Source organism: Malurus melanocephalus, unplaced genomic scaffold, assembly GCF_030028575.1.
Source record: "Malurus melanocephalus ecotype Western Australia unplaced genomic scaffold, MMel_1.1 scaffold_1926, whole genome shotgun sequence".
Taxonomy (NCBI): domain Eukaryota; kingdom Metazoa; phylum Chordata; class Aves; order Passeriformes; family Maluridae; genus Malurus; species Malurus melanocephalus.
This window is the reverse complement of record NW_026625158.1, coordinates 3,011-10,755: the sequence shown is the minus strand read 5'-3', so window position 1 is coordinate 10,755 and position 7,745 is coordinate 3,011. Positions and strand designations below refer to the sequence as shown.

The following is a 7,745-nucleotide window of genomic DNA, read 5'->3' as shown; positions in this document are numbered from 1 at the left end:
AAAACCCCACAGACCGATGGTTTTGATGACGGCCTCCTGGAAGGCGCTCTCGTCGCGCTCCCGCCCGCGGTCGATGCTGAGGCGCAGCTGCCGCAGCAGAGTGTTGAACACCTCCAGAACCGTGGGGCCTGGGAAAACGGGAATGTGGGGATTTTGGGATTTCAGGAATTCCGGGAGTTCGGGAATATCAGGGATTGAGGGAATGAGCGATTGAGGGGATTGCGGGGATTGAGGGATTGAGGGAATTGAGGGATTGAGGGGATGGAGGGGATTGCAGGATTGAGGGATTTTGGGAATTCCGGGAGTTTGGGAATATCAGGGATTGAGGGATTGAGGGATTGCAGGATTTTGGGAATTGCAAGGAATGCTAGGATTGCTGGGATTTCAGGGATTGAGGGGATTGAGGGATTGAGGGGATTGCGGGGATTCAGGGATTGAGGGGATTTTGGGATTTGGGGACTGACGGGATTTGGGGATTGAGGGGATTTGGGGATTTGGGGATTTTGGGATTTGGGGACTGAGGGGATTTGGGGATTGAGGGGATTGTGGAGCTTTGAGGGGATTGAGGGGATTTTAGGATTTGGGGATTGAGGGAATTTTGGAGATTTTGGGATTTTGGGATTTCAGAATTTCAGGGATTGAGGGATTGTGGGATTTTGGGAATTGCAAGGAATTGCAATTGCTGGGATTGCTGGGATTGAGGGGATTGAGGGAATTTTGGAGATTTTGGGATTTGAGGGGATTGAGGGGATTGAGGGGATTTTGGGATTTGGGGATTGAGGGAATTTGGGAGATTTTGGGATTTGGGATTTGAGGGGATTGAGGGGATGGAGGGAATTGAGGGGATTGAGGGGATTTGGGAATTGAGGGAATGAGGGGATTGAGGGGATTTTGGGAATTACGGGAGTTCGGGAATTTCAGGGACTGAGGGATTGCGGGATTTGGGGATCAATCAAAGGGATTGAGGGGATTGAGGGGATTGCGGGGATTGAGGAGATTTTGGGATTTCGGAATTTCAGGGATTGAGGGATTGTGGGATTGCGGGATTTTGGGAATTGCAAGGAATGCTAGGATTGCTGGGATTGAGGGGATTGTGGGAATTTTGGGATTTGGGGGTTGAGGGGATTGAGAGGATTGAGGGGATTTGGGGATTTTGGGATTTGGGGGATTGAGGGGATTGAGGGAATGAGGAATTGACGGGTTTTGGGATTTGGGGATTGAGGGAATGAGGGATTGAGGGATTGAAGGGATTGCAGAATTTTGGGAATTTCAAGGATTTTGGGATTTGGAGGATTGAGGGATTGAGGTGATTAAAGGCATTGAGGGATTGAGGGATTGAGGGGATTGAGGGGATTTTGGGAATTCCGGGAGTTCGGCAATTTCAGGGATTGAGGGACTGTGGGGATTCCGGGATTTTGGGATTTGGGGATCAATCAAGGGGCTTGAGGGATTGAGGGGATTGAGGGATTTTGGGATTTCAGGATTGAGGGGATCGAGGGAATGAGTGATTGAGGGGATTTGGGGGATTGAGGGGATTTTGGGATTTGGGGATTGAGGGCATGAGGGATTGAGGGGATTGCTGGAATTTTGGAGATTTTGGGATTTGGGATTTGAGGGGATTGAGGGGATTGAGCGGATTGAGGCGATGGAGCGGATTGAGGCGATGGAGCGGATTGCGGGATTTGGGGATTGAGGGAATGAGGGGATTGAGGGGATTGCGGTAATTTTTGGATCTGGGGATTACGGAAATTGCGGGAATTGCAGGATTTCAGAAATTTTGGGGATTTGGGGATTTACGGATTTCAGGGATTGCGGGGATTGTGGCATTGAGGGGTTCAGGGATTTGGGGGATTGAGGGGATTGAGGGGATGAAGGATTGAGGGGATTTTAGCATTTGGGGATTGAGGGGATTGTGGGATTTTGGGAATTTCAAGGATTTTGGGATTTGGGGATTTTTGGGATTGCAGGAATTTCAAGGATTTTGGAATTTGGGGATTGAGGGGACCAAGGGAATGAGGGATTGAGGGATTTGGGGGATTTTGGGATTGAGGGGATTTTGGGATTTGGGTATTGAGGGGATTGTGGGATTTGGGGATCGAGGGGATTGAGGGAATGAGGGATTGAGGGGATTGCGGGGATTTTGGGAATTTTGGGAATTCCAGAGCCCTTCCCTCAATTCCTCCGGGTTCCTCCTCCCAAATTCCCAGGGAATCCCAGAATTCCAGAGCCCTTCTCAAACTCCTCCTCCCTCATTCCCACAGTAAATCCCACAATCCCAGACCCCCTCCCGACCACCTCCTCCCTCATTCCCGGAATTCCCAAAATCCCAGATCCCCTCCCGATCCCCTCCTCCCTCATTCCCAGAAATTCCCGAAATCCAAGATCCCATCCCGACCCCCTCCTCCCTCATTCCCAGGAATTCCCAGAATTCCACATCCCTTCCCAGTAAATCCCACAATCCCAGATCCCTTCCCAAATCCCTCCTCCTTCATTCCCCAGAATTCCCAAAATCCCAAATTCCCTCCCGACCCCCCTCCTCCCTCATTCCCAGAATTCCCGAAATCCCAGATCCCATCCCGACCCCCCTGGTCCCTCATTCCTGGAATTCCGGGATTCCGGCTCACCCACGGATCCGGAGGCGGCGATGACAGCGGCCTCGGAGAGCACCTGGACGATGCCGGCGCGGACGGCGGCCGAGCTGCGCCCGTTGGCGTCCAGATGTCCCAGGAGCTGCTGGATCACCAGGTGCGAGTGCTGGGGCTGGAAAACAACGGGAATTATCCCCAAAAAATGGGAATTATCCAAAAAAATGGGAATTAGCCCAAAAAAACTGGAATTATCCCAAAACAACGGGAATTATCCCAAAAACCGCATTATGGGATAATGGGCTAGGATAACGGGATTGGGATAATGGGATTGTCCCAGGAGCTGCTGGATCACCAGGTGGGAGTGCTGGGGCTGGAAAAAACGGGAATTATCCCAAAAAAATGGGAATTATCCCAAAATCCCCATTATGGGATAACGGGATAGGATAATGGGATAACGGGATAACAGGATTGGGATAATGGGATTGATAATGGGATTGTCCCCAATCTGGGATCTGCGCCCGTTGGCGTCCAGATGGCCCAGGAGCTGCTGGATCACCAGGTGGGAGTGCTGGGGCTGGAAAAAATGGGAATTATCCCAAAAAAATGGGAATTATCCCAAAAAAATGGGAATTATCCCCCAAAAATTGGGAATTATCCCCCAAAAACACCGGGAATCACCCCAAAAACCCCATTATGGGATAATGGGATTGGGATAATGGGATTGTCCCAGGAGCTGCTGGATCACCATGTGAGAGTGCTGGGGCTGGAAAAAAACGGGAAGTATCCCAAAAAAATGGGAATTATCAAAAAAAATTGGGAATTATGGGATTGGGATAACAGGATAATGGGATATGGATAATGGGATATGGATAATGGGATTGGGATAACGGGATTGGGATAATGGGATTGTCCCAGGAGCTGCTGGATCACCAGGTGCGAGTGCTGGGGCTGGAAAAAATGGGAATTATCCCAAAAAACGGGAATTATCCCAAAAAACTGGGAGTTATCCCAAAAACCCCATTATGGGATAATGGGATAGGATAACGGGATTGGGATAACGGGATTGTCCCAGGAGCTGCTGGATCACCAGGTGGGAGTGCTGGGGCTGAAAAAATGGGAATTATCAAAAAAAAATGGGAATTATCCCAAAAACCCCATTATGGGATAACGGGATTGGATAACGGGATTGTCCCAGGAGCTGCTGGATCACCAGGTGAGAGTGCTGGGGCTGAATAAAATGGGAATTATCCAAAAAAACCGGGAATTATCCCAAAAAAACAGGAATGATCCCAAAAAATGGGAATTATCCCAAAAAAACTGGGAATCACCCCAAAAACCCCATTATGGGATAACAGAATTGGGATAATGGGATTGGATAACGGGATTGGATAATGGGATTGGACAATGGGATTGGGATAACAGGATTGGGATACTGGGATTGTCCCAGGAGCTGCTGGATCACCAGGTGGGAGTGCTGGGGCTGGAAAAAAATGGGAATTATCCCCAAAAAAATGGGAATTATCCCAAAAAAAACCTGGAATTATCCCAAAACAATGGGAATTATCCCAAAAATCCCATTATGGGATAATGGGATAGGATAACAGGATTGGGATAATGGGATTGGGATAATGGGATTGGGATAACGGGATTGTCCCAGGAGCTGCTGGATCACCAGGTGGGAGTGCTGGGGCTGGAAAAAAACGGGAATTATCCCAAAAAAACGGGAATTATCCCAAAAAAATGGGAATTATCCCCCCAAAAAATGGGAATCACCCCAAAAACCGCATTATGGGATAACGGGATTGGAAATGGGATTGGGATAATGGGGTTATCCTAAATCCGGGATTTCCGGGATTTATGGGATTGGAATAACAGGATTGTCCTGAATCTGGGATTTGGGGAATTTATGGGATTGGGATAACAAGACTGAAATAATAGGATTGTCCCAAATCCAGGATTTTGGGGAATTTATGGGATTGGAATAACGGGATTGTCCTGAATCTGGGATTTGGGGGATTTAAGGGATTGGAAAAATTAGGATTGTCCCAAATCCTGAATTTGGGGAGTTTATGGGATGGGAAACACAATCCCTCATTTTTAGAGCATTCCAGGGATTCCGGGATCCCTTGGAACGACCGGACGGGATCCGGCCATGCCAATGGGAATCCAGGGAAAACACGGAATTCTGGGAAAATGGGGAATTTGAGGGAAAATGAGGAATTAGAAGGAAAATGGGAAATGAGAAGGAAAATTGGGAATTTGAGGGGGAAATGGGGAATTAGAAGGAAAACTGGGAATTTGAGGGAAAATATGGAATTAGAAGGAAAATGGGGAATTCTGGGGAAAATATGGAATTTGAGGGAAAATGTGGAATTCAAGGGAAAATACAGAATTAGAAGGAAAACGGGGAATTCCAGGGAAAATATGGAATTAAAGAGAAAACGGAATTAGAGGGGCAATAGGAATTAAAGGGAAAATGGGAAATTATCGGGAAAATATGGAATCAAAGGAAAAATGGAATTCGAGGGAAAATATGGAATTCAAGGAAAATATGGAATTTGAGGGAAAATGGGGAATTTGAAGGGAAAATTGGGAATTCGAGGGAAAATACAGAATTCGAGGGAAAACAGGGAATTCCAGGGAAAATATGGAATTAGAGAGGAAATGGGGAATTATTGGGAAAGATGGGATTAAAAGGAAATGGAATTTGAGGGGAAAATGGGGAATTCGAGGGAAAATCAGGAATTTGAGGGAAAACATGGAATTTAAAGGAAAATGGAATTCAAGGGAAATGGAAATTCAAGAGGAAATAGGAATTAAAGGGAAAATGGGGAATCAGTGGGAAAACAAAATTAAAGGAAAAACATGAATTTAAAGGGAAAATGGGGAATTCCGGAGCAAATATGGAATTCAAGGAAAAATATGGATTTTGAGGGGAAACGGAATTTGAGGTAAAACACGGAATTCCCATTAATTGCGGGTTTTCCCGGAATTCCAGGCGTTTTTTCCCACCTGGATGGAGTACATGATGATCCGGAAACATCCCGTGGCGAAAACCTTGGGCTCCCACAGAGAGTGATTGTCCAGGTGGCTGAAAAGAGGGAAAAACGGGAAAAATGGGCAATTCTGGGAAAAAAACGGAATTCTAGGAAAAACAGGGAATTAGAGGGAAATTGGGGGATTATAGGGAAAATGGGGAATTCAAGGGAAAACAGCAAATTTGAGGGAAAATACAGGGTTTTTTTTTTGTTTTTTTCCCCAGGAAATTCCCATTTTTTTCCAGGAAATTCCCATTTTTCCATTTTGCCCAGTAAATCCCCATTTTTCCCAGTAAATCCCCCCTTTTTTCTGTTTTTCCAGTAAATCCCCCTTTTCTTTTTGTTTTTCCCAGTAAATCCCCATTTTCCATTTTTCCCAGTAAATCCCCATTGTTTTCCCATTTTTCCCAGTCAATCCCTGTTATATTTTTTGTTTTTCCCAGTAAATTCCCATTTTTTCCCAGTAAATCCACATTTTTTTTTGTTTTTCCCTGTCAATCCCCATTATTTTTTGTTTTTTCCCAGTAAATCTGCATTATTTTTTTTGTTTTTCCCCACTAAAACCCTTTTTTTTTCCATTTTCCCCACTAAATCCCCGTTTTCCTCAGTAAATCCCCATTTTCCTCAGTAAATCCCATTTTCCCCATTTCCCTATTTCCCATTTTTCCCCGGTAAATCCCCATATTCCTATTTCCCCATTTCCCCATTTATTTTTCCCATTTTTCTCACACGAGCACGGGTTTGATGGCACTTTTGATGTTCCCGTATGCCGCCTCTTCTGTTTTCCCCAGGAAATCCCCATTATTTTTTATTCTTTTTCCCAGTCAATCCCCATTTTCCCCATTTCCCCAGTAAATCACCTTTTTTTTTTGTTTTCCCCAGTAAATCCCCATTTTCACTACTTAATCCCCATTTTTGGGGTTGTTTTTCCCAGTAAATCCCCATTTCCCCATTTTTTCAGTAAATCCCCATTTTTGGGGGTTGTTTTTCCCCGGATATTTCCATTTTTCCCATTTTTCTCACATGAGCACGGGTTTGATGGCGTTTTTGATGTTCCTGTAGGCCNTTTTCCCCGGATATTTCCATTTTTCCCATTTTTCTCACATGAGCACGGGTTTGATGGCGTTTTTGATGTTCCTGTAGGCCGCCTCTTCGGTTTCCCCCAGTAAATCCCCATTTTTTGGGGTTGTTTTTTCCAGTAAATCCCCATTTTTTGGGGTTGTTTTTCTGGTAAATCCCCATTTTCCCATTTATTTTCCCCATTTTTCCTCTCACACGAGCACGGGTTTGATGGCATTTTTGATGTTCCCGTATGCCGCCTCTTCTGTTTTCCCCAGGAAATCCCCATTATTTTTTATTCTTTTTTTCCCAGTAAATCCCCATTTTGACCATTTCCCCAGTAAATCCCCATTATTTTTTTGTTTCCCCCAGTAAATCCCCATTTTCCCCACTAAATCCCCATTTTTTGGTGTTGTTTTTTCCCAGTAAATCCCCGTTTTTTTTGGTAAATCGCCATTTTTCCCTGGTAAATCCCCATTTTCCCCGGTAAATCCCCTTTTTTTCCCCAGGAAATTCCCATTTTTTTTGTTGTTTTTTTCCCAGATAATTTCCATTTTTCCCAGTAAATCCCCATATTCCCATTTTTCCCATTTTTCCCTGGATATCCCCTCTCACACGAGCACGGGTTTGATGGCGTTTTTGATGTTCCTGTAGGCCGCCTCTTCTGTTTTCCCCAGTAAATCCCCATTATTTTTTATTCTTTTTCCCCATAAATCCCATTTTTGGGGTTGTTTTTCCCCGGTAAATCCCCATTTCCCGTTTTCCCCATTTCCCCATTTTTCCCATTTTCCCATTAATTTTTCCCATTTTTCCGCTCACACGAGCACGGGTTTGATGGCCTTTTTGATATTCCTGTAGGCCGCCTCTTCTGTTTTCCCCAGTAAATCCCCATTTTCCCCATTTTCCCAGGTAAATCCCCATTATTTTTTTGTTTCCCCCAGTAAATCCCCATTTTCCCCAGTAAATCCCCATTTTTGGGGTTGTTTTTTCCCAGTAAATCCCCATTTTTTGGGGTTGTTTTTTCCCAGTAAATCCCCATTTTTTGGGGTTGTTTTTTCCC

The 7,745-nt window shown here is 45.2% G+C and overlaps 1 long non-coding RNA gene across 2 annotated transcripts; it reads right to left on the bottom strand.

Moving 5' to 3' along the window:
• Nucleotides 1-4,237: 4,237 nt before the first annotated feature.
• LOC130587462 (uncharacterized) lies at nucleotides 4,238-7,345 on the bottom strand. 2 transcript variants are annotated; one of them, XR_008966798.1, is made up of 3 exons: nucleotides 7,301-7,345; nucleotides 5,601-5,679; nucleotides 4,238-4,278 (listed from the first exon to the last, which is right to left on the bottom strand). It is a non-coding gene; the product is annotated as an uncharacterized LOC130587462 (long non-coding RNA). The 2 variants fall into 2 exon arrangements; XR_008966799.1 differs by lacking the exon at nucleotides 7,301-7,345 and adding an exon at nucleotides 6,356-6,400.
• Nucleotides 7,346-7,745: the final 400 nt, after the last annotated feature.